At 42.1% G+C, this 26,682-nt stretch overlaps 1 protein-coding gene across 49 annotated transcripts in view; it reads left to right on the top strand.

Annotated features, from left to right (window-relative positions):
- The window catches only part of INPP4A (inositol polyphosphate-4-phosphatase type I A), a 120,697-nt gene that overhangs the window by 21,191 nt on the left and 72,824 nt on the right, over positions 1-26,682 (top strand). For 5 of the 49 annotated variants that reach the window (XM_040559860.1, XM_040551385.1, XM_040552203.1 and 2 more), the window contains exon 1: positions 8,766-9,124. The exons of 17 other annotated variants lie outside the window; for them this stretch is intronic. The gene's annotated coding sequence lies outside the window, so the exon portion shown is untranslated. Of the gene's footprint in view, positions 1-8,762; positions 9,125-11,234; positions 11,360-17,315; positions 17,384-26,682 lie in introns of those variants that run through there. 27 more of the 49 variants (XM_040531274.1, XM_040563122.1, XM_040563991.1 and 24 more) reach the window with 19 other exon arrangements.

The following is a 26,682-nucleotide window of genomic DNA, read 5'->3' as shown; positions in this document are numbered from 1 at the left end:
GCCATTGGCCAAGGGATGATTTGAGCCTTTTCCCAGACTGATGCCTGCAGAGGTCTGCATGGCTCTTTGGTCACCTGCCTCAGTGGAGAGGCCCTATCACCGTGAAGGAGTGCAGTTCAGCAGGCGAAGTCTTAACAGCGTTAAAACTTTCTTTTAGTCTAAACTGAAGGTACAGGAAACAGAGCTTAAAAAGAAGTTTTTTTCCAGAGACCTGACAAACAGTTTTTCTTGCCAAATAACGCTTTACAATGCTTTCCTGATGACTTCTGCCCAAGTCCCTTTGCCTCCTCTCTCTCCCTTTACTGTTAGAGAGCTTTCCTAAGCATCTCATTTTCTTGTCTTGCCTTCTGAGCAGCCTGTCAGTCGGGCAGCTTACAAATGTGTGTCTGTCTCTATACCAACTACTCCTTTCCTGAATCCACTCCGGATCTTTCTCCATCATACTATTAAATGTGTGGTTTGACTTGCCATCCGTTCTCCATTTCCCATTCTCTAAACTAGTTTGCCCTCTGCTTCCCTGGCTCCTTAGCACAGCCATTAGCAAGCCACTGCAGTGCCATTAGCTTCTCTCCTTTCAGGGCCATGCGCTGGGAACTGCACGCAGGTTGATATATTAACTGGAACTCATTTTGCCTACTCTTTCCTCTTGATGCTAACATCGATCTTCTTTGCCTTGGTGAGAGTCTTGATTCACCAGCTCTGACATTTCCTCTATCTGTCATCTTCTAAAAACATCCATCTCATACCTCACAGCCAAATCCTTCCCATCTATATTCTATTTTGAGCTCTGCTTTTACTGGATAGTCTGCCTATTTAACTTTAGCACTTAGAAGACATACAGAAATGCTGCAGTGGCCTGTGGACTGCTTTGTTCTTTGCTGGGCCTGGTTGGGGCATATTAGCACGAGCAAACTTCAGCCCCTCTGCAGTTTTGAAGGGAAGCCAGTGCTTTCAGAAGGTGATTTCTGGCACCTAAGTCAGCAAATTAGCTCCTGCTCAGCTTACGTGCTCCGACTCCCCTCCTTCCTGCCTTGTTTCTGAGGAAGTGGAGAATTCAATACATTTTCTGACTCTCCTGGACATTCTTGTTAATGTAGTCTGTTCAAACTCCACATTGCATATAATGGGTATGCATGGACTGAAGTAACTTTTTACCTATTAAAGAGATCAGAAGCATTACAGAATGTTAAATACTACTTTTTGATTTATATTCTTAAATAATCATTTATTTCTGGTTAGCAGGTAGGAGGAATCAATAGATTTTTCTTTAATGCAACTTCTGCAGTTCCTACTTTTCATTTTTTTTCTTAATGGGAGATTTTTCAATAAAAAAATAACTTTACAAACTAGATATTTGCTCTTTGTAGTACCTACATCACAAGTTTTTAGCCCATAGTGATAAGGATCATCAGAGTAATAAAGCTGAAAAGGCTTCTCTTAAAAACAAACCAAACGAACCAAGAGATCACAAGTAAGATACCAACAATATGCTACTTTCCTGTGTGGAGAGTTTTTTATGTGGGTTAAAAAATAATTATTTCCTTCTCACATTCTTAAAAAAAAAAAGAAAGCTACAATTGCTACCAATTTAATGCAACGTTTGCTAGTATTTGTAAAAAGGCTCAGGCGGGTCTCTATGATATTTTTTGAACCTTCAATCAAGGACTTTGGGGAAGAAGGAGCAGGGGGTAAAGAGTGGGTAGACGAAATGCGCAACCACAACAAAAAACGGCTTGTGCTGATTAGCTGCTATCTAAATTATAGACTATAAAAATAAATATTAAGCACATTTAAGTGACAGCTGGTGATGTCAGGTCCTTTTGAAAGTGTTTGACCAGTATGGGTTTCAGCTTGTTATACTGCTTCCTTTTTATTTTTTATTTTTTAAAGAAGCAGGCTATTTAGGCACAGTGCATAACAGGTACTGCTTGCACCTTCTCCCTTTTTAGACTTACTGTAAAAGGAAAGCATACTGTGAAGATAGCTTTTACTTGTCTTCCTTTAATTTTAATTTTATTGTGTCAGTTTCCTTTTCCACCTTAACCACACCTGTTATGCTGTTTTAAGAGCCCTATTTTAAGAGTCCATCCATAGTTAGGGGTTTGGCTCACACAATTGCGGGATCCTGCTGCGCCTGGGTAGGACTCGAGGAACCTGCAGTTTAGCACCAGTGTTCATCCTTACGTGTGATTTCCTCAGTGAACCAGTGCTGTGCAGTAATTAACTGGGCTGGGGATAGTTCGCTGGTTCTCAGGCAAAATGAATGGTTCTGAAGCTATAAATGACTATTCTTGTGTCAGGGACAGAATTTCTTTCTCAGATCGTGCTGAAGACTTGGTACAGTTTAAGTGCTCTGTCTTCTTTCTCTTTGTTCATCTTGGTGTCTCCATTCAATCTTGACACAATCAACAAAGAATGTGCTGTGTTCTATTTCAGAAGCCCTCTGATGAAGAGAAATTTTTCCCAAGAGAAATTAACAGAGAATTAATGCTATTTTGGACTTCAGTAATCGATACAATATTTTACACTACCTGTCTTTATGGATCTTGCTGGCTTACGCTTGCATCAGTGATCATGACTTACAGTCAGCCCTTTTCAGTAGATCTTCTTTATCTCTACAATTATTTCACGAGTGTTTGAAATCCTCAACTTGCAAAAGCAAATGTATTTTGGAGCGTGTCTTTATAAGAATGTGACTGCCATTTATTAAACAGTTCTTTAAATAGTTCTGCGTTGGTTAGAACCAGCCTTACAAGGTTTGGATGGTGGATAAAAAGATATCTTCCTTCCAAAACTAAGAATCCTCTCAAAATTACTCAACACTGTCTTGAAAGAAAGCTCCTCCAATGTTAATGCACTAATCAGAAATTAAGATTGGGGCACCTCCCACCAGACCAGGCTGCCCAAAGCCCCATCCAGCCTGGCCTTGAACACCTCCACGGATGGGGCATCCACAGCTTCTCTGGGCAGCCTGTGCCAGGGCCTCACCACCCTCACAGTGAAGAATTTCTTCCAAATACTTCATCTAAACCTACCCTCTTCTAGCTTAAAGCCGTTATGTACCCCTCACTACAATGTATGAATGAATATATGCCTTACGCTTGATAGGAAACTGAGTGGATGAAGGCTTTGTAGAATCATAGGATATAGATGTCAAAATATTACTTCTAAGTAGCACAGTTACCGTTGTTTTTTCCATGGCCTGATTTTGGGAAAAATCCCAAATGATCTAAAGTCAATTAAGTTCTGAATGTCAAAATTTAGAATAATCATGAAATAAACACTTTTCCATCATAAGTGTTTTTAATAAGCTTTTCCACCTCAGGCTCCTACTGGTCTTGATTCTGATCCGCAATCCAGTTTGTGCAGTACTTTAATCTTCGAATGGTCCCAGTGATATTTGGTGGCATTAATCTGGGGAATAATTTATGGTGCACCACAAATAGAGGTTGGATTCACACGAGGCAATTTTGTGAGCTTCTGGATAGCTCTTTCTGATTGAATTGTTACATAATTTATTTTGAAAGAAGAAATTATGAACTTTGAGAGGGAGAGAGAGAGATGAAAAATATTCAACTTTGGCTTTCCTCCTTATCAGATCTGTTACTATTCAACACGCATTTGGGGTTCCTCTTAGCTCTTGGTGTAGTGCTGTGTTATACTGTACTGACAACAGGGCTTTTTTTGCAAGGCAAGGGCAAAGAATACCAAGAATAGGAATAACAGGACAAGGTCCCTAACATGTCTAGGTAGGCAGTTCCTCTTCATGACCTTACTAATGAGGAACATAAGAGGAGATGATTTCCCTGCTAAAAATCGGAGCTGATTAACTTGCAAAGGAGTACAGATGAGTTGAGAAGCCAAGACAAAGCATTAAAAATCTGTTGTGCAAACACAGAAATCTTGCATCACAGTTCTTTCTTCATGCAAATAAGGGGGAGTACATTATATTAAAAAAGTGCTGAGGAATAGTCAGCAAAATTGGCCAGATTCACATTCACAGTTTTACATGTGTTTTGTTTTTTTTTTTTAATTTAGTTTACCCAGTGCAGCAGATGGTATTGAGATAACAGTAAGTCTTTACTTCTACTTTCTTTCTCCAGCACGGACAATTGTTCTTTCTGAGGCATTTTAAGAACCTACCACTCACAGGTCACAAAGACTGGCATGAGATCTACAAGTCCTGCATTGTGAAGACAGGAGGAAGAATTTAACTCAGAAAATGTATAGGGTATAATGAATAAGCAAAATGAGTGGATGTAGACAATTCCCACCAGAGTACAGTGTTTTGTTTGATGGTGCAAGGAAATGTAATGTTTAAGTCATATAGTAACATCTGAGTGCCTCAAAATGAGTTTACACCTGGGTTTGGTCATCTCTTTCGTTGGATTCAGCTGAAATCATTGTACCAGTGCTGCAAACAGGGCATGCTGGCTTGAAACAGAGAGGCAATTGTGCATTGTAGAGAAAAATAAAGATGGTTTGGAATGGGAAAATTGTGTCTATGTTGGTGGAACAAACTATAATATTCTCAGAAGCCTGGGGAGAACAGGTGTTTTCTGAAGTGCCTTCTCTGTTATCCAGAGTGATTTTTAAGGCACATACATGACACTTGAGATTACAGATGTTTCTACACTTAAACTGTCTAGTTTTTTTAGGAAGAGGCAGAGTTTTGAATTAAGGGGAGTAATATTGGGCAGATGTTAATTGGAAATGGTGCGTCATTTGATTGAGGTTTAATGTATTATTAGGGGCTTGCTGACCTTCCCTGTCAATGCAAAACATGGGCAGATGTTGGCAGTAAAGAGAAAAAGAGAACAGAAGGGGATAGATACGAGCAGGCCAGCTGCCAAAAAAGATCAGCTGACCCTATGCTGACATCAAGTGCAATCTGGGGAGTCCTTATGCCAGTGAGCTTTCCTATGCAGCAAATGTGTCCCTGTCTGGGTCCCTGCTCTGCAGGAGCCACAGCAGTGTCCGTGAACTCGGCTCTCATCTGGGCAGTGCGTCTTTGTTGTCATGAGATACGTTTTTCTTGTCTTGTTTTAGCTGCTTTCTCTGATCTTAGTGTCTCAGTCTCTGGTTTCATCTGCTGAGGACAGAACGTAAAGAGGAAAAGGACAGTAAGGTCATCTTGTACATTGTCACTACGTGCACAAAAGTACTTCCCTCTGAGAGAATGATCCTTATGGGTCCCTTCCAACTCGGGATATTCTGAGATCTGTGCGCAGCGTGTTACAGGTGCCCCGGAACTGTGTAGTTGCTTTCCACTGCAGGATAGGTAGCTTTGGGTTGGTACAGGAGGAATAAAAGATGTCTCTCTCGGGTCATAGCCGTAGCAGTAGCTTGAGGAGGTGATCTCTATGAAGAGATGTACTTGTGTGGTATGCTGGAAATGGCTTCACACAGCTTCTTCTGGCTTGCTTTGCTAGCTACTTTTGTAGAGGTGGGTGCAAGATGCTACCGAGATGTTGGTGGATGAGGTATTGGTGGTAGAAAGTAGTGCCTCCTGTTACTAATCTTCAGAAGCCTTGAGATGAAAGTGATAAGCGCATCCTCTCCTCTCCTCCCACACCGATCAGTAAAGCTCCACTTCCACGTGTGGCTTCCTCTGGCGCTGATGCTATTGCCAGCAGGATTTTTAATTTTCCTGAGAAGCACGGTGCTTCTGTCATGGTGTATCACAATTCCCACGAAGGGTGATCAGCTGGAAGAAATGTCCTTGTTACTGAGGTGCACTGGAAGGGGAGCCTGAGGTTCATTTCAGCAAGACACTGAAATCTAGTTTCTGCTTTTGGCTTTGCTATGGACGTATGAAGCAGCCTTGGTCAAGTAAAGTAGCTGTGCTTTGTAAGATGATGTAAGGGTATTTATTTTCCTTCTCAACTTGTAATCTCTCTCTCTTTTCAAAATATGTGCTCCTTCTGCGGTGGGTCTCTTCTGCTGCGTGCATGCATAGTGCTGACCCCCATATGCGGCTGCTCGCTGGTGAGGGCTTATGGAAAGTGCTGTAATGCCTGTAACAATGATAAAGAGAGTATGAGCCTGTTCAGAAAACAAGCTCTGCTTTTGTCTTGAAAACAAATGTCAGTGCTCCTCAGCAACTAGTCTCTCTGAATACCCACCTTTCCATAGGGCTCAGATAAACAGGGCTGCAAACCATCACCAGGATGCAGCAGAGTGCATAGCTGATGGAAAGGGGACTGGAAGGAGGAAGGAAGGTGTCCCTGTGGGTACTGCCCGTGGTCCTTGATCTGCCTGTTACTCTATTGCAGTGGAAGCCAGCTTTGTCCTTGAAGAACATGAATGCGTTTTTTTCCCTCTTACAGTACAGCTAAGAAGAAAAAAAGGCTCAAGAACAGAGGTGCAGTTAAATATACTCGGTAAGGACAATTTGACTGTAGACCGAGCTTTCATAAGAAAGCAAGTTAATATGGAATCGGATGACCTGCAAGAGGCAGCGGGAAGCCCTTTCCACCATCGCTGGCATCATGATGGCTTAAAAAAACAAACAAAACCAAAATCCCCGAGACAGGGAAATGATAAGGAGGAACAGGATTCCCTGCCCTAGCGTGTTCTGGAGTACCGTGTTGAATAGGTACTACAGAAGAGCCATGGCTTGTTTGTTTTCTAAAGGAGAAAAAGGAAAAAAAAATGTTATCTCTAGTCCTTGAAAAGTGTGCAATAGTCTACGGTGCCTTTAACACAAAATCTCTTGCAGTAGTGTTCAGTTTAGCAGGCTGTACTAATATTCATGTTCAAGGTTTCATCCACATCAGTGTTGGTTTTTAGGTTTTCACCTCTCCTGGGGCAAGAGTCTTTAGGTTTTCCCACTTTCAGACCCAGGATCCAAACCCTTTCTGCAGCAGAAGGTCAAGCCAGGGCAACTGAAATTAGGCAACACAGAACTGCTGCTTACAGCAGCTGGATCACTTCTCATTTTTAGGTGGGATCATTTGCAGATACGTATTTGCATGTTACACAGTGTATGCTCGCTCTTGATGTGTTTTGTCTCCCTATGTCTTTAACAGCTCTTTTGAGTCGTCTTTGATCCAAATCTATGCTTTTAGGTGAACCACAGCACAAAACTGAGTGTAGAGATATAAATGCATGCCATACTTTCAAAAAACAGACACAAAAAAAACAACAAAAGCAAAAATGTGTGAAGTACTGCCCCGTTTGGTCCTCTCTACCTGTGTCATAGATGCCATTCGGACTGTGTTCTGGCTGTTACTTTTCATGTTTAAAAGACTTAGGGGTCTTGGTTGGTTTTTGGGGTTTTTGATTATATTTTTCCAGGCATGCTGGGGAGTTTAGCATTCTTCTGCATATGCAACATTTTCAAAACAATAAAGCCCTGAAAGCTTGGCTGGAGCAAAAACTCACTGCCAATAGTAAATTGAAGAAAAGGGTGGGATTTAGCAGCTCCTGAAGATATTCCAAGGGATAGATATAATACGGGTGTTTTTAGGGGAAAGACACCAGTTATTCTTTATCCCTTTGTTTGTGTTATCTCCATGACCATGCCTCCAGGATTGTTTTGCTCAGCTTGATTCCTTCTCATCTCGTGATCCCTGCCAAACCAGTGTTCTTGGCTGCTTCGAGATACAAGGAAGGAGTAAACATTACCATCAATAGTAAGAAGTTTGTTCAGCGGCTTTAATAGCAACCAGATACAGTAATGAAGGGTGTAGTGCACCTGCTTGGATCGGACGGAGAGGCTTACCTTAAATTTGATTGGGCTTTGCGTAAGAAGTATTTCTTTAACAAAACAAAACCCCACAAAACCTGTGAAAGTCAGTCATGCTTTGCTATCAGCTTTTCCGTGAGAAATCTCAGCCCAAATCTGCTTATCTGGGCGATAGCCAGCAGGACATTTGCTAAGTATGAGGAAAGATGTTTCGCTTGTAAATGCTTTGACATAAACCAAGTGCCTTTTCCCAGACTGTCTGGGATGTTTATATGAATGGCTGATAAGCAGGTCTACACGTTTTAATGGCATAGTTCTTGGGCCAGCAGCTTCTTCTGACAATGCTCTCTTCATTCATCTCATCATTTGTTTCTCTGAGGTTGACCTGCTGGCTCAGTAGCAGAGGGCTTCACCTGCCTTGCTTGAGCCTGGGTTTGCTCAATGCTTAGTATAATATGCCTTTCAGAAATAAAATGCAATCAGTACTGCACTCCATCTTCACCCTGCCTAGCATTAAGTGCCTAACAGGCTGCGTAACACCTGCCCTAAGTTAAATGTGGTGGGGAGTCAGGCAGGCCTGGCGAGTAACCGCATGGATCGCTGCTGCTGCTGTGACTGGCCACCAGTGCCTGGTGGGACAGGTAACTATGGGGAAGGCTGCAGGAGTCAGTTTTTCCCCAAAGGCACTGCCCCTGGCCGTAATGCAGCAGTGCTCTCCTGCAGGCACTTCGCCCTGGTGTCAGGCACGTGGGGCTTCCGCTCGCCTGCATCCCCCAGCTCTCCTCTCGCTGCATCTCAGGCCCGATTTGCCCCCAGAGGCACTTTGTTATACACTCATGGTGGGTAAATGGATATTACCCCAACTTATTTTTTCTTCTGGAATCTTTCCTGGGGTAGTTGAGTTCTTCCCTTGAGTCTCGATGGGAGGTGTGAGCTCACAGATAGGCGCCAGTCGCATACCGCCTGGCGCACCACGGGACTGACCTGGCTCGCAGAGCAAGCTTCACATTCAAGACGAATATGTTTACAGCGAAGACAGAATCAGAGTTGCCAGCCCAGAAATAAAAAGCAAGATTGCACAGAGAAAGAAGCCCAACTCGCTGCTGAAAGAAAAGGCCGCGGCCGTCTGCAGGCGTGCGTACACCCAGGCACACGGGCGGCGCGTGCGTGCGTGCCTGTGCGACACGGAGAGGAAGCCCTGAAACTTAAACTCCTCCTGCAGCTCTGCATCTGCTCTGAGTCACTGCTATGACTCACGCTGACAGCGTTCACGTTCGCTAGCGTGCAGATGGAGCAGCTCTGGCAACAGGAGAGGCAGGTTGCATTATTGATTACCTGCTGCAGCAGACGCTTGCGCCAAGGTTTTCTTTTACGAGCACAGACGAAACGCAGCAGGCTCTACTGAGCACGGTTATGGTTCTTGCTTGCTTAAAGGTAAGAATGCCTGCTATTTACTAGGGAAAGATAGGAAAGGGAAATTAGAGCTTGGGAAGGTTGAGTCTCTTGCTGCTGCTACTGCTTGTTCTTGGAGGGAGCTGCGTTACTGCAAAGCTTTGTCTCGGCTGGTTGCAGAGCCGTATGGGGAATCGTGTGGCTAACGGGCAGTGCATGTCCGAGGAAACAAAATAACATGTTCTCATTCATTGTGTTATGTAAGGCATGGCAGCCATGTTAAGGACAGAAGACCTCTTTCGAAGAAACGGTGCTGCTAGACATCAGGGCAGGGAGAACGGCGGGTGTTTAAGCAGCCCTCTGCCTGCGCTTCGGAGATCGCTGCAGTTCCCTAGCTCTCGCTTCCGACTAAGCGTACCCACTTCTGAATGGCTTTGGTAATAGAATAAAGAGCAGTGGCGTTAGGAATAGCAAAGTAATGATTGTTTACCTTTAAAATCACAGCGCTGTTTTGCCTTCAGCGTTCAGGCTGGGAGCGTGCACGCGCCGCGCTCTGTGCAGTGCCTGGATGTAAACAGTCTCCTCACATACTCGAAACGCTGTATCCTGATCCCGGGGTTGTTTTCATTTTGTGCTGCTAAAAACCCATGTATACGTCCTGCTCTAACAGTTGGTTATATGCAAAAAGGGGGACATGTTCTAGTTAGTGTTCACTTATGCAGAGTGAGGAAAAGTAGGTTTTTTGTAGTGGTTTGCTGTTGTTTTCTTCACTCTGGTGCAATAATTTTAATGTAGCCTAGATTTGTATTGCTAATTATCCTCAGGCAGAACCCACTGAGTCTTGAGCCTTTGCTTTGTCCCCAAGAGATTTGCTAAGTTATGAAACCTTTGGTTTTGAATTGCAATAATGAATTTATCTTAATTTCATTCTTCCTTTTTTTTTTTTTCTTTTTATTTCTTTGCATTTATGTTGGATTTGCAAGACAGTGTCATTTTCAGGTGCATATAACAGTGAGGTCAGCAGCTGTTCTTAATAACAAGGGAGTCTGGTCACTTCTGTGTATTATTTTTCAGAGTGAGAAAAAGAGGATGTTTTTGAAAACTCATCATTTATTTGCTTACTCTCAGCTTCTTGAAACTGCCATGCATTTCCTTGTAAAATCTGCACAGAAATCACTGCTCTTGTCTCCTCTCAAATAAACATGGCAACGTAGTAAGATCATTTAAAATGACAGCATACTTTAGGTTCTTCTTCTGTTTATAATTTACAGCGTTCACTGATGCACAGTGTATTCATTGCTATGAATTAATTACATTTGGCATGACTTCCTTAAAAAAAAAAGATTGAGTTTCATAACAAAATGGAGAGCAAGGTTTGTTAGCACATCAGTAGTGCCTGTACACATCTTGTGACATCCAATTTAGAAAACCACTCTGTGAGTGAAGCTTGTAAAACAGTGTCGCTCATGGACTCCCATCTCCAAGAGCAAAATTTTTGTTGCTGAATTTAATGATTAATGTTCTGGATATAAAATATTTCGGATGTTACAGTGTTATGAATGCAAGCTAATTTATCCAATATTAGGGTTGTTTTTAGGGCTGCTTACTAACAGAGTTCTGGAACGTGGCAGTCTTTCCTTCCCCTCCCACATCAAATCTGCATAAAACACTCTTTAAAGTCCTAATTTTTCCACTGATTTGTATCTAAATTATTGGTTTCTGAGAGTGTGTCAGGACTGTGTTTGCCTTCATGTCTGCCTTTCAGTATGTACACATTTAGACTAGGAATTCTCTACTATGTCAAACCAGAACAAATAATTTATGATAATAAAACTTAAATATCTTCAATTGAGTTTACTACATTTCCTTATTAATATGTTGTGGGTGCATTTAAATAATTAACAGTTAACATTTTTGAAAAGAAATTGCAAGAACCTGCTTAAAATCAAAAAGAGAGGATGATGGGTAGCCCGGGAGTCAACCCAGCCCTGAACACAGCCTCTCCATCCCGATTGTCCGTAAACCATCCGTGGAAGAGATGACCATCAGAGAGGAGGACTCCTTCTATGCAGGGATTTTGTAATAAGTATAATATGGTTTGTCAAAAGTCTGCCCTCTGGTCACCCTGAAAGTTGTTTTTTCTTGCCTTAAGTTGGCTTTGCATTAGGCCATAAAGGCAACGTGGAAGAAGCTGCTGGGGCCATTTCGCCTGTACTTTTAGCAGAACATGAAGCATGAGAGTTCGTGATCTCCTCGACTTTCTTTTCTGCAATAAAGGTACGGTGTTTGGCTGTCCTTTTATTTGTTTCCTCCTTGGTCCAACCTGCAGCTTTTTTCTCCAGTTTCCCATGTGGCTCTGCCCTACCGATGTTATTTTGAGCCCTTAGGCTGCCTTCCTGGCACGTGCAAAGAACTTTTGAGGAGATCCAGTCTCATTATTAGAATGAGTTTGCGCGAATCACATTTAATATGGGTGATTTTTGGACTGTATGACAGCTTTTCCCGATTATCAAAAATGAAGCACTGTTGCATCAGATGCTGAGTTTATGCAGAGCAGAAAATGATCCATGCATTGAGTAATGATTTATGTCACAAAAAAATGATTGCCGTATTTTATATGGTGATTTGCTATTGATGTTAGACTTCTTGAAAGAGGGCTTTGCAGTATATGAAAAAGCAGCAATATATCAACGTTTATTTAACACTTCTTTGTGTCACAGAACAGCATGGCATTTTTATTTTCAACTCAAAATTTGAAAAAGAGGAGGGAAAAAGTTTGTTGGAGCTGGCTTGGTTACAAGTTTTTTGTTTCTTTTTTTTCATGTGTGTCTGTTTGAAATAAACTCCTGGAGTTTATGTTGGAATAAAAATCCGTGCACGTGGGCAGTATGAATAGCACTGCTTGCAATACTGAACCGTCTCATTTGTTGGAGAACTCACCTTTTGTATTTGAGTAATTTTTAGAAATGGCAACTTTTCTGTGAGTTGTTTTGGTGGTCTTTCATTTATATGTCTGTATACATCTACAGGGCATCCACTTTGTCCCTATAGATTTTCCTGTTTTCTGAATAAGTGGTCTTCTGTGGATTAGATTTGTTCCCTGGTTTTAAAGAGGAGGGGGAAAGAACTGTTAAATCTTTGCACATACGGTGTCCTGAAAAGCTCTTCACTTAAACCTTGGGCAGGTTAAGTGGGGGGATGCCAGGAGAGGTAGTAGGAAGGCCCTTGTTGTAGAGGGCCTCCTGCCTCGTCACATTGTGAGGTTTTGTATCGTTTATGATTTTTGCCTGTTGAAACTTTTGCGTATTCTTGAGTGTGCACAAATTTAAGTAAAGGGCAAAGGGTGATGCCTGTACCTTGACTATATCAGTGATGATTTGCCTTCAGGGGCCAAGTTTCCACCTGACTAGTTCTTCGTGACTGTAGTCTCTTTGCCCCCTGTTCTGGAATCAGAGCCAGTTTGAGGATGAGTATAGTTCATTTTGCTCTGGTTAAATGAGACTGTGGCCTGGATTATGATGATGTGTTATTTCTGCGCTGAGTTCTCTTTGTATTTTATAGGGATGTAGAAATCTGGGATTAATTCTGCTTTCAGTTTGGTGCTTCATCTGTTAAAGCAGCAGAGTACCTCTGAGTTTGCTGCGTGGGCTTAAAGGAAGAATAGTGAATTGGTAAATAGGATGTCATGTATGACTGTATAGTGACCTCCTGTGCCCAGGTAATGCAGAATAAAAAAGGAGTGGGTTCATGATCCTTAATTCAGATTTATTTTTTAGATAAATGCTTGGTAGTGCCAGATGGCAGAGCTGCTGCGGGCAAAGGTGAATGACGGAGCGTGTCATTCCTGCCTCCGTTTCTGCAGGCTATTTCAACCCAGTAATGTGATTTTTAAAATGCAAAACAACACAAAAGTGCTGCAGTATTCTGGACTGCACTAAAAAGCCACTAATTTCAGCAAGTTTCCAGTGTGTGGGTAGATTTTAAGCCCTGGATCTGTGAAAACAGGCTGCTATAAAAGATTTCTTCTGTCTCGCTTCAGAAATAGACACTAGTTGGTGTGACTTTAAAGCTATTATATATATATTAAATATTAATAATATAATATACATAATTAATATATAATATATTATATATATATATATATATATTTATATATAAAGATATATTTTACCCCGTCATCGGTGTGATTTCTGTTGGGCAGGTGGGTGGGCTTCTCCTGGACCAGCATGGCAAAATGTTGGTTCTTTTAATGCATAGAAGGCCATGAAATAATCACATCATGGTGACAATTTCTTCTACTGTTTCAGGAAAGTTTGCAAGGAAGGAAGTTTCAAGCTCTGTGCGCTACGTAGTGGGTTTGGATGAAAAGGATGCATCCTGAATGTTGCTAGCAGTAAATGTAGTATCGTGGCTATGAATGTGTGACATAAAATGCATGCAGTTGAGCTGGCTAGGATGAGGTCTTTCTGTTTTAAATTCTCTCTGACGTGATTGCCTGGGAAAAGTTAGTTAAATTATTCTCTTCCTGAGATAAGTGGATGACTTTCAATGGCATTTTGGTAAACAGGAGGTAGTGAGTAATAGGAAGAATGTGGCCTTTGTGGTTTTGCCTACATAAGATTTCTATTGTCCCATACCTTTGGAGGCTCATTGGTGAGAATATGAAATTCAAATCACCAATACTTCTACAGAACAGCGATTTTACACTGAAAAGTTGCGTGGAAAAGTGACTACCTTTCACCAGTATGTATGCAGTGAGGCAGACTTGCAAACTGGACTACCAGAGATGGGCTTTGGAAAGACAAATGGGGAATTAGAGGAGATTTGTCTTCTTGGCTGCTCTTCTGTGAAGCCTCCCCAGTTCAGCTGGGAATAGAAGAGGGCTGGGACAAATTTGGTCTCAGATTTGTGAATTTCAGAGAAAATGCTCACGATCTTGTGCAGAAAGCATGTCTATATTTGCAGATTGGCCATTTTTAGAATTTATACATAGTGTAACTACTCATACTCTTTTGTAATTTGCTTTTTTCCAACAGTAGGTATTGCTACCGTGCAGAAGCAAATTAAATGGAGCTTTAGTCCTAAGCTTGTTTTGAAATAACTTGGTGTCTTACGGATACTGAGAGAGATCCTAGAGGGCTTTGAAGTCTATACTAAATGTTCACAAAGGGCTTGTACAATCAGGTTATCCATAGCACTTACACTAAAATGTATGGTGAATGGAGTAGCCAGTTTAAGGTGTGTGGGTAATGTGATAGATTAAGGTCAGAAATGTTGAATTGAAGGGAATTGTGTCTGGCGGTGTTTAATCCATGCTCCAGTGATCTAGACCTGTGTTCTCCGGAGGGAAGCCACCAGCACCATGACTGGAGGTGTTTGAGAGACTCGTTTTGGGGAGCCCCATGAAGCCATGACTGGAGGGATCGTAATGAAATAGTCAGACTAATCTCCCCTGCCGTGACCTTAATTTGTCACATTTATTGCTGTATGGTAAAATTGCATCCTTTATTGTTGCCTCCCTTTATCAGCAGCTTTTGCAACTGAATGCACGTGAGTATTACTGACTCTTACTGTCCTTTCAGCTCAGATGGTCTGAGAGAGACTCGGAGCCTCGGCCACCTGAGGGCTCCTCCTCAGTGAAATTGCAAATGGCGCCCAGCAGCGAGCTCCTGTGGCGGGCAAGGGCCCTGCAGCAACGTGGGGCTTACAGGATCCTTCTCAAGACACCAAGTCGTTTCAGTGCATGGGGGTAGTGGGAAGGGCTGAGCACCTTCAGGGTACAGAGAGCAGTAGAGAGGGAGCCTGCATGGGCACCTGGAAGGACAAACTTCCATTTGCACAGGGAGCACTTGAAGGAAGCATCTGCTTTTGTGCGTGGAAATAAGGAGGCTGCCAACGTGTGATTGTGTGGGCTGAGGAAGGGAGGAGCTTGGCTTCAGCACCAGCCTGTCTGAATTTTGGCTATCTTGTAAATGCTTTGCCTATTCTTTGGGGATGGAAGGATTTCCTAATAGCTCAGGAAGAACAGAACATTCTTTTCTGTGCTTGTTAGGAGGATTTATGTTTCGGATACGAGAACATCCTCCATCTTTAATCAATGGCAAATCCAAGAATGTCAGAAGGAGACACTGGTCAGGTTTTATTGAGAGCTAGAAACAGTTTGGCACGTGCAATAATTGTCTCTTTAAACACTGGAGGTGTCTAAATACCAATTGCATGTTAAATTTAGCAAAAAGATGAATGGAAGACAGAACAGTCACTTATCGTTCTGAAGATCTGTTAGCTGGTGTTATATTCAGGATAAGCAGCAGACAGGTACCCACTAGTAACTTGACTCAATTTGCCTGAGGAGTTTGCCCCTTTCTGCCATGGGCAAGGCACCCAGGGTAGATGGGAAGAGTGGTTCCTTCCTAGCATGTGGCTGACGCGGCACCAGCAACATTTGCGAGCCTCTAAAAGGCTTCCAGGAGAAAGAAGGCAGGTGGCACACAGGCACTTGGGAGGGCTGTGGTAGCTGATGGGGAGTGCAATATTTTGCAGCATTTAGTTTCTGAAAGTTTAACATTGCTTTCCCAACTTTGCTACATCTTGCACTTTTTTCCCCACAATTCCTCTTTGGTTCATATTTCTGGGACCCAAGAGAACAGTGTCTTCACAGTAAATGTGACTGTTTGTGTGACTGTAATACAGCCTAAAATTCCCCGTGTCACACTGCACGTTCCATGGCAGGAGTGCTCAATGTCCCAGTCTGCATCAGCCCTCATGTTGCATTTGGGGCTACATAAAATCTGTGTGTATGACAAGATCAGTGTGATGGATTACTCTAGAGGGAAAACTGCTCTTAATGTCATCTTCCTAGAGATTTTCATAAAACTGAACTAACTCCCTTGGAAGTTTATCATATGGTTACATTGCACGAAGATAATTTTCATCCATTAGTACTTGAATGTTTGGCTTTACAGTGGAATATTATTTAGCCTGAAAGCGTAGCCTCCTGTGGCAAGAAAAACAGGCACGTGGACATTCAGTAGCTAAGAAAAATGTGTCTTGTTTATTTGTGTCTTATTTACAGCATTCCTGTAGGCCCCCTTTAGGCACTGTCAGGCCGCTACAAGGTTTCCCCAGGGCCTTCTCTTCTCCAGGCTGAACAACCCCAACTCCCTCAGCCTCTCTTCATAGGAGAGGTGCTCCAGCTCTGATCACCCTCGTGGCCCTCCTTTGGACTTGCTCTAGTACTTCCATGTCCTTGTGCTGGAGGCCTCAGCGCTGAACACAGTGCTCCAGGTGGGGGTCTCATGAGGGCAGAGAGGAAAATATTAAAAATTCATTTTACTGTGAACACATCACAAACCTGTTAAAGTTCATTCACTGTTATCCTGGGTGTTCCTCATGTACCTCATCTCTTCTGCACAAGCGCATGGTGAACAGGTGGGCTGGTCACACTTGTAATAACAAACCGAGGCCCCTCCTTAATATTTAAAATGGAATGTGAAATACAGGATGCACTCGTGTAAACCAGTTTGACCTCGAGACTGTGTTTTGTAATCTTGCTTTCCTCTCTTCCTGTGTTGTGGGACAGCGCTCGCTAGCTAGACTGACTTGTGGAGGTGGCGGCTCTGTGACGACTTTGAGGAACAGGCCTGGTGTCGGTGCATGCTGCAGGAGGTTCTGGCTCCATGTTTGTTTGAGCTGGGGAGGTATTGGCATGTACTGTGATTTTCTTTCCATGAAAATCTAGTGCAGAGTAAGTAAATGGTGGCTGTGTTTCTGCCCAGCAAGAAGCTGCAACTCATTCAGGAGCACAGCCAAGCGTTAGGATGCTAAAGAAAGCACTGCTGCAGCCAGGAATATAGATACAGCCATAGATGAGTGCTTTATTTCTTTCCAAACTAGAGCTGAAAATAGCTGAAACTTTAGTGTTCTGAAAGCACAAGCCGCATACATAATGCAAGCAAATGTGATACAATTCTGAGGAATCAGATCGAGAGTTTCCTCTCTTTCTGTAAGGCCTCTTGATATAAATGGGATTGCATCTTGTAGAAGTCACTACTTCAGAAAGAGTTCCCATACAGATCACAGTAATCATTTTCTCAGAATGGAGAGAGCTTTTGTTCTTTAAAATCGTGAAGACTGGTATTTTGAAATGTGGAATGTGAGCTAAGACTCGAGGAAGTAATATACGGTTAGTCTGTGAAAGAGTTTAAAGAACCCTGCGTTTTATTTGCCACAAGGCAAAGGACAAGGACAGACAGAGCACAGCAGGATGGATGCACGGTGTCTTCTACCTTCTGTCTAGTTGAGGTTTGTAGCAGGGGTCGTGACTATCTTGACCTAGAAAAAGAATATGTTGCCTGAGTTTGCAGGCTGATTATTGGAAACTTGAGCCTTTAAAATATGTTCACAGGAAATGTCTTCTGTGCTACACTGAGTCTGACAACTTGCTTTGAATGAGCATTTGTTTGCAGCTCTTCTGTCATGTGGTTCATCTGCAGCTGCTTGGCTGCTGCAGGGGTTCCTGCTCCTCAAATTTGCCATCATAAAAAGCTAATATAGTTGTTCCTCAGATTGATACTGTCAAAGGGATTTGGTTTAAATTGTTCCTGTTGTAAAGTGTTTTTATTTTTTTTTCCTGTCCAAGTATTCTAGGTCCAAGGTCCTAAAAAAAAAAGTTTGGGTGGTACCAACATGCGATTATGCTGACAGATACGAGGTGCAGAAAAATGAGGACAAGCAGCGGGAGGCAGTAACTTAGATTGGCTCAGCTCCCATGGAAATAAAATGTCTGTTGGACTGAGTCAGGATAAAAGCTAGCCTCCGTCAAAGTAGCTTTGTTTTTCTCTGCTTAACTAATGGACAAAATCACTCCTTGTATCGTGGGTTGCAGGTACCCTTCAGAGATGTTGACAGCACATTTAATTAGAAAGGAAAAGGGTTAGTCATTCATTCCACTCTGGAATGATTGAGCTGTTCTCTAGTGAGTGAGAAAGAAGGAAGGAGCATAGGGAGGGAGAGAAAGTGAAGAATTTCCAGTAGAAGCGCGTGCTCCCAGTCATTTTTGTGTTTGTTTTGTATCAAACTTTCAGGAGGTTTCTCCGCAGGGAATAGTATCACATGCTTTGTGCTCTGCAGTAAGCAGAGAGCAGGAATAAAAGTGTGGTGGATTTAACTCAGAACTGGCATTCTTACCAGTTTGCATGGTGACCCTGGTTGCAAGTACAGGGACTGGGGGAAAGAAGTCTCACTACATAGCATCTCCTTACAGTGAAGGATCTGAATGGCTTTTAAAATCTGGCAGCAAGCATTAGGGTTTGAACTGCCGTTGTCAGTCAATTGCATACCAATTTCCATTTAGTTTTAATTAAGCAAAAATATACTGCAGTCTTTGAAGATTCTTTTCCTTATCATCATCATTTCTTAATGCAGGAAGCCAGAGGCGGAGCACGCCAAGAAGCAGCTGGTGCTCTGGTGTGGCTGTAGTCCATTACCACACTCTGCTGTGGTCTTACTGCTATGGCAGGGCCGTGTAATTTAAAAAGCACACAATGTAGGCTAAAACACAGGGGTCTGAGCCTGCACCTAGTCAGTCTTTCATATGCACGTGAGGTTGGCCTCTTTGGGATTACTACCTGGGCACGTACCTCCCTTCAGTGGTTCTACATCCAGTGCCAAAGCAGAACAGAACTGGAGTGCAATTCAAAACCACAAGTGGTTGTGTCAAAGAGGAGAAACCATAGGCAGACTAGAAGTGCAGTTAAACCAAGTTTCTTTTAGAGTGCAGTTCAGAGAGAGGGTACCTGCAGGATGGCAACGTGCTAGGGTATTAGTAGGTACGACATGCCTTCTGTACAGAAGCTGCAGTATTTTTCTAAAAGTCTCTTTGACAGACTAATGATAAGACGTGTCACTCTGCAATGTGTGATTTCCAATGTAGCTCTGCAAAATAAGTGCGACTTCCTGATGCTAGGGAGCAAGGTTTCAATGGAACTTGCCTGTATAAAAACTCTAAGGTATTTACGAAGTCACATCATCTGTGTGCAGATGTGCTAACTAAACCACAGAGATGATGGGACTTCCCTGTGGCCACTGAAGTAGTCATAGTATATTAATAGGATTTCTAAATTCCTCCATCATCTCTTCCATTTTCATATCTTTAAGTGAAATGAAAGATGATGTACCATGTTTACGTATTTATATTAAATTTTCCTGAAGATGAATGGTGGTATAACATGTTACAGGGTTATAATGTAGCACATCCATTGTATCAGCCCTTGATCTTGTGACTGTGGCTGGCTGGCAGTAACTTGCTTTGTGAGTAGCTTTTACTGTGCCTACAAGCTTTCACAGCATGTGCTCTGCTTTTAGAATGGAAAAAGAAAAAAAATAGCTATACTAAAACAGTTATAAGTTATAAATAAGGATACCAATTAGGAACTTTATGTGCCTGCACTGAACTTACCAAAATGAAAATGATTAAAAATAATAAATGACTTTGCCAAAAACTATTGCACATCGCATTTAACCCTGAACATGGCTCCACATAATGTCATATGTCTCTGTCCTCACTGAGGAACTCTCCAACAGCCAGGGTAAGTAAAATGCTGTCTAACTTCTGTGACTGTCAGTTCAGATGAGCAGTGAACCTCAAGTTTGTTCTGCCTTTACCTTGGACAATGAAATGGGAAGAAAACTTGAGCTACCTCGTAGGCCGCTTCTGTGGCGAGGTGTAATTTTGTAAGAAATGTTAGATGCTTTGCTACTGAGTGCATAGAAGCATAGGGCTGGATGGGGTTTCCTGAGCTGCTGAGTCTAGTCTCCTGTTAAAGTAATAGCATAGTGCTTCTTTTATATGGATACCATTTTTCTCCTTGGTTAAATTAGCTTTCTTTGTTGCCGTTACTCCAGTTAGGCTAGCTGTTTTGGTGACATCATGTTTGTCATAACTCTGTTTTCACCCCTCTGGTGCTTATCCTTTGTCATGTTTTTCTGGAGAGCCAACTGTAAGACATCTTAGCCTCCATTTTGTTGAGCTTAACAATCTTGTGTTTAGCTCTGGTGAGGATGGCTCTGTTGTCCTCATAAGCCTTTCTCTACACCTGTTACCGACTGAGGTGGTCAGTGTTTTGCCTGCACTATCCAATATTCTTGATTCAGTTTCATCTCTGCTTTTTGTGCAGTTCATTGCCTGGTACAACCCTAACACAATATCTACCTCTTTTGTGGGTGCACTGTCTGACGTTGAGGTCTTCCTTCTTTGTTCTTCTCAACTGATAAAAATTATAGCGGAAGCTCTTCTTGTTAGTCTGCAAGCGTGTGGTTTCGTATTAGTGCTTTCTAACTTCATCTGCTTTCTTTATTTCAGTGCTGGTGGATCTTTAATAGTTTGATTTTCCTAATGTTTACCAACAACATTGTAAACTGATAAATTGCATCTGAACTACTGCATTACAGATCTGAACACTGTTTGCTTTAGGTATGAGCTTCCCCTGAATTTAACATTTTCAGAAGTGTTTTGCTTGTGACTGGTCAGTATATTTTCCTTTGAACTGAAGTTTTAGCGTTGTTAATCCTTCTGTATACATTTATGTATCTGCCCCACTTGTATATTTTACTGGAGAATTACCTTCTCCACGCAGGAGCAACCTGTTGCCTTGCCACAATTTTGTGGTGTCACAGTCTGAGTTTTCTATCATGCACTGCTGTAGCAAAATGGCCAGTATTTTAGGTTAAAAATCATAGTTGTTCTCATCCTAGAGAGCATAGTAATTGAAGAGTTTTTGTTTTGGCCTTAAGATTGAAAAAAAAAAAGAAAGAAATTTCCCAGGTACCCAGTTAATGCTTTTTTTTCTATAGTTTGGAAATTCAGTGAGAATAGGTGGGCGAAGATGTGAAACCTAAAGATCATTTTGCCTCAGTTGTGCAGTAATTAATTGTGAATAAATTATTGTTTTCCTTCTCTAAAGCTTTTGGAAATGTGAAATAATTGTACTACTGGTTCTAGCAGCACTTGTAATAACAGGTTATCCAGCAGGCAAGCAGTGTGCTGAGAGAGGATGAACAGTTTCCATCTTTGGAGGTTTTAAGACCCAGCTGGAGAAGCTCTTGTCTGACCTGAGAGGCAGCAACTTCAGTGGTACTGCATTAGAGGAAGCCTGGCTGTTGTCTTCGCAGTGTGAGGATGAGGAGAGCCAAAGCATTCGGCTGGCTGCTGTCCTGGGCTGCCCTGTCACAGCCCATTTCCCATCAGGTTTATCCACACGTTGCTTTCCAGTTCACTCCCTCATGCTGATCCCTTGCTTGTGGTGTGACCAAGGACAGTATGTTCCCTGTCACAATGGAAGAGCTGTGAGTTTTGGAAACAAGAAATGAAACTGTTAAACCTCTCTGTCAGTGACATCTGAATTCAGTCTGGGCAGGGAGTGAAAATTGCTTGGGGACCTTCCCAGAAGAGGGCAGGGGCTTGGTGCCATTGCTGGTGTTCCTTTTGTGTGGAGAAACCTCTCATGAAAGGAGTTGTGCGTGTCATGCAGTCACCCAGCACTGACAGCACTGGAAGGAGCGAACAGGACAAGGTTAACAAGGGGTAGTTAAGAAGCTGTGCTGGGGAGGAAGCGAGATGGTTGCTGGGGAACATGAGGCAGCTACGTTTATCAGCTTCCTATATCATGCACCGCGTCTTTATAAGGTTAACAGAAAAGTCACCTTAGTTAAATGCGTATTTTCATCAGTATAGTAGAAGGAAGATGAACAGGTCCCTAAGCGTAAAATGGTACAGTAACAGTACCCAAATTCTGAAATTTCTCATCCAGCTTTATTCTTAGGTTCTCTTCCTCAGAACTGATCCACAATCCAGATTCTATTGGATTCAAATGGCAGAGGAACTAAACTATAAAAATGTTAGCACTCTGCATTTTTAATGAGTTTCTGATGATTTTTTTTCTACTTGTTCCTATATGTGTTGTTTTCCCCTGTAATACTAGACTGTTTATTTCAATCCATTCAGTCAGAGAAACACTTTGTCCTTTTTAAATCTTTCAGGCTTTATTTAAAAAGAACTGGGTACCCATGCCAAATTTCATCTCTGAAAGCTATGGTAAGGTAACGCCAAATTTAGTGATTAGTACTATCACATGTGTGATCTATGGACACTGAATGCAAAGGTTCACAGATGAAAAAAGTTAGAGGCAGGTAAAGCAAAAGGAACTCAGCCTTAGAAATACCAAAGTGGAAATTTGTGAGATTTAAAGTCTTCCTGTGCTGAAAGGTCCATATTTTAACCTATTTCTGCTATAAGGACAAACTGGGTGTGTCTTTAGATTTCCTCGCTTTGAACATCCTGAGGTAACGGAGGGGGAAGAAGGCAGATCTGTCACTGAATATTGCTCTAGCATAGAGCAATATCCTTTAGGTCAGGAGCTGATCCGTCGGGCACATCACAAACATTTGTCAGCATTTCCTTCTCCACAGTTAAAGAGCATTTACGTCCTGTGATGTGGGAGTGTGAGGAGATGACGGCTGCATTACCAGGCCGTGAGGTGAATGTGTGTCCTGGTGGGGTTCCTGTTAGCAGAATACTCTTGTGAGGGTGACCTTCTTCCCCTCTTGCTCCCTGAGATGCACCATGGGGCTCTTCTTGCCTCCTCTGGGCCACAGTGGCTCGTGGTGGGCCTTGTGTCGGTCTCACCAGCTGCACCTCACGTCTGGGATTTTCAGGGACTGAGGGAGAGCGGTGGCCACACATGCTGGTGTGTGGGACACGGCCTTTCCACAAGGCATTACGAAGCAGGCAGCCAGTCGATCAGGTCATCTGGTAGAGGCAGAAGGTTTTGCTGGCCTGGGAACCGGAGGCCGTGAGAGGTGAAATACCAGACTTGTGGCCATGTGGTTAATCATGTGCAGGAGTTGGGAGGGAACCCTCCTCAGCCCTGATGCAGTCTCCTCAGTGTCGTTTTACAGAGCTCAGCAAACGGTGTTGTCTTGGAGACAGTGGTGAACAGTTGTTACTTCTCAGAGACATTTTTTCCCTACTACTGCTGAGGGCGAACAAGCTTATATGTATCTCAGGCAGAGTCAGCAAACCCACTTTCTCATGTAGCAATTGCCTTTCTTGTGTCAGATGCGTGTCTCAATGCAGACTGAGGAACAGTTTCTGAAAAGTCCAGGGAGGAGTATTACCACGATTGTACCTGAATCTGGAATTAAAGCAAGCAGTGAATACTGTGGACTGGGTTATTTAACTGGGGCAGAGTGGAATACAGTGCACAACGGGATGCTCCGGGGGCTTGTGTGTAATTTTTCCTTGTGCCATCTCATACGGTTCAGTTAAGAATAGTTTGGGAGTCAGGCATGCACTTACAGATCTTTCTGGATCCCAGGAAGGCGGGGATGAGGTTGCCAGCAGCAAATTAGCATTGCCAGAGCCTGGAGCTAGCTTTACTGAGACTTAAAAGGAATTGCAGTAATACTAGTCATTCATGCCATCTTTCTTTCTTCTGTTAGTCATTGTCTCCATTGGAAAAGATATGCCTGGGGCAATCCTGCATCTCCGTCCAGTTCAGTGCTGCTTCTTACTGAAGAAATTAAAAAAGAATTTCTTATTCTTCCCCAAGACAGCCATGCCTTCTCCCCTGTGGGGTCTGCCTCCACACTTTCAAAGAAATCCATAACAATAGAGGAAAAAACAGCATTTAGGGCTGCCCTGCAGGGACAGCATATCATCCTAATTAAGTGTTTCTCAAAAATGGCCCTGGCCTGCGCAATCAACTCCATATAGACAGATCCCACTACTCATTTGAAGCTTTGGTGTTAGGTTGGGTCTGAAGAGGAAATGTGAAAGAAAGAGAAGAGAATGCCACCCACTTCTGTTTGCCTGCTTGCTTGATGTTTTGGTGCATGCTTTCTTTCAACTAATTTGGATTCAGTGTTTCTTCATCAAGAGTCAAGCTCAGTGTTGTATGTATCAAGCTCCACATAGCTTTTTTGGTTGTGCCTCCTTAACGTGTGCGTAGGAACATAATTTGTTTCCAGGGCACCCTTTTTAAGTAGCAGTCCTTGCCATCTCTTCAGTCAGTGCCTGGGTGACATCTACTGAAAATGTGCTCTGCTAAAGCACGTTCTGGTCTATGTGACTAGTAGGCAAACTGCACAAGTGACTGACTAAGGAGAGATGTTTTTTCCGAGCACATAAAGCTTCTTTGTGACTGTTAATGTTAGTTTTAATGCAAGCTTGCTATCTGCTTTTGTTATGTTTTTTTTTTTTATATATAAAAACCAACATTAATTAGCTTGTTCCTTCCCCTCTTGCTTTTCCCTTCTTACCAGTTTGGTAAAGTATATTAAAATGCAGAGCAGGCCACATGTGAATACATGGCTGTGTTAAATATGCAGTGATTGTGTTTCGTAGACCATCATGTTCATCATCTTCTTGTTAGTGCTGGATCAGTTGCATATGCCGTGACTGATTAGTGTGTATAATTGCAGTAACTACGTGTGCAGCTAGTGCATAATGTGAGGCAGTTGGCCTTTTGATAATGTTCTACATTACATTAAGTGTTTTTCTATCTGACTCTGCTGATTCTAGTCTGAAGAATTAAGCATGACACCAGCAATGCAGACAGAGACAAAGGGCTGAGTCTGAATAACACACTAAACGCAGGCGTAATCAGATTGAGTAGAGCCTGAATGCACGGAGAGAGACTGACAGCAGGGTTAGAGGACATGATGATACTGAGCTAATGAGAACATCTGTAGAGGGCAGAGACTTAGGGAAAAGAAAGAAGCAGAATTTCAAATGTTTTAAGCGTCTGGAGAATACAATCGTCTGTGGGTTATTACTTTGTTTCTTCACTGTGATGATTTCTGTGTCTTTCACAAGTATTTAACCTACATTAGGTTCCGTGCAAGCACAAAATAAATGAAGGGTTTTCTAGAATTAAATGCTACTGTTACGTCAAGATATTAGGAGTGTTTGAAACATTATCCTGTCCTAGTTTACATTTGATTCAATAACATACTAGTTTTACCGCTGCGCTTGCATTTTAATTATAAAGCTATTACAGTGTTTAAATTACAATTTTTCCAGTACCTAGTTGTTAATAATCTCAGCATTATCCTTGGGAGACACATAGCCAAACCACCACAGAATCATCATTGTGAGCATTTCAGGAAGGATGGTTTCACTAAAACATGCTGAGAGGGTAGCATTTAATCCAAAACTTCTAACCCAACCCAAAAAATCAGCTCCCTGCCATACTGCTTTCATTCTTGGGAACTTCGTTTATGGATCATTTTCTATTTCGGGGTCAGAGTTTGCCTGCAGCGGTATTTTCCATGTAGCTAGGAAGGTAAGATTGGAAGTGACCATGTGAGTCCTCAAGTCTAGACCTCCATACATCAAAAGCAGCCCTTGGTGAAGTCAGGAGCAGTTGCCAGTGATCCAGGGCTCCCAGGAAGATGGGTCAGTCTTAAAATCTACATCAGGAGAAGTCTTTGATAGAGATATAAAAGTCCTAAAAGAACAGGAAGTTTCTTATAGGAAAAAAAAAAAAAGGTTCTTACATGCTATTGAACTATTTTCTTGAACTGGGTGATGTATTTATCCTTTTAAAAAACTTTTAAATTTTATTAGGAAAATCATGGCTCAGCACGAAAACCTCTCCAGATCTAGAATGCTTGAAAGAGACCCAACCAATCAGAAAGTCTACATGAACACGGTTAACAGTTTGTGAATGTAAGAAATTGTCCTGAATGGTGGCAGTTTAAGGTACTATGTACCTCTTACAGAGGCTGTGTAACAGATCCCAGGCAGATTGGCAGTGGGATTTCACTTGGCACAGTTAAAAAAGGGCCATAGCTATATCTTGCTGTGTATCTTCTCACTTGGAGGTCTCAGGAGATTTCAAGAAGTCTTGGATATTTCACTCATAATTTCACATAACTTCTTGTAATCTCAGAAGAAGCATGCGGTTTTTGAATCTTGTATGTTTTAAAAGCAATCACTTTCACGCTGTCAGAGTGGCTTGTTAAGTTGCCATGCAATTAGGAATTTCTTACAAGAACCTTTTTTACTGTGTAATTAAAATATAGATCAGCTAAGATTTTTTAAAAGGATTTTTGTAACTTGATACTATTGAATATAATATAACTCTCAAAGGAAGTGGAAAATATGATTTAGGCAACTTTAGAGTTGTTAATTTGACCTTAAAAACCTTACTAAAAATTTGAAGGAATGAATAATTAAAGACATGGGAGATGAATAGAAAGAGGATAAAATATAATCTATTTTACTAAGACAGGTCATGTCAGACTGACCTAATATCTTTTTTTATTTTATTAAGAAATTAGGTTTTCTAGAAAAAGAAAGCTGTGCTAGATCTGGTCTCTCTGGATTCTACTGAAGCATTTAGTATCGGGTGGCTTCAAAGTTACTGTGGAGGAAGGTTAGTGGAGTACTCAAGTAGAGAAATGGCACAAGGGGAGACAACAGGTGGATATATAAGATGAATTAGTTATGAAGTTAGTTGACTTTTTTTTTGTGTGTGTGTTGTTATTGTTGTAATGTATTGAAAGCAGGCTGTTGAAACTTGCTGGTGGGAGAAGGACAT

This window comes from Cygnus olor, chromosome 1 (assembly GCF_009769625.2).
Source record: "Cygnus olor isolate bCygOlo1 chromosome 1, bCygOlo1.pri.v2, whole genome shotgun sequence".
Taxonomy (NCBI): domain Eukaryota; kingdom Metazoa; phylum Chordata; class Aves; order Anseriformes; family Anatidae; genus Cygnus; species Cygnus olor.
Note: the sequence above shows the minus strand (reverse complement) of the source record. Positions and strands in the feature narration are given on the sequence as shown.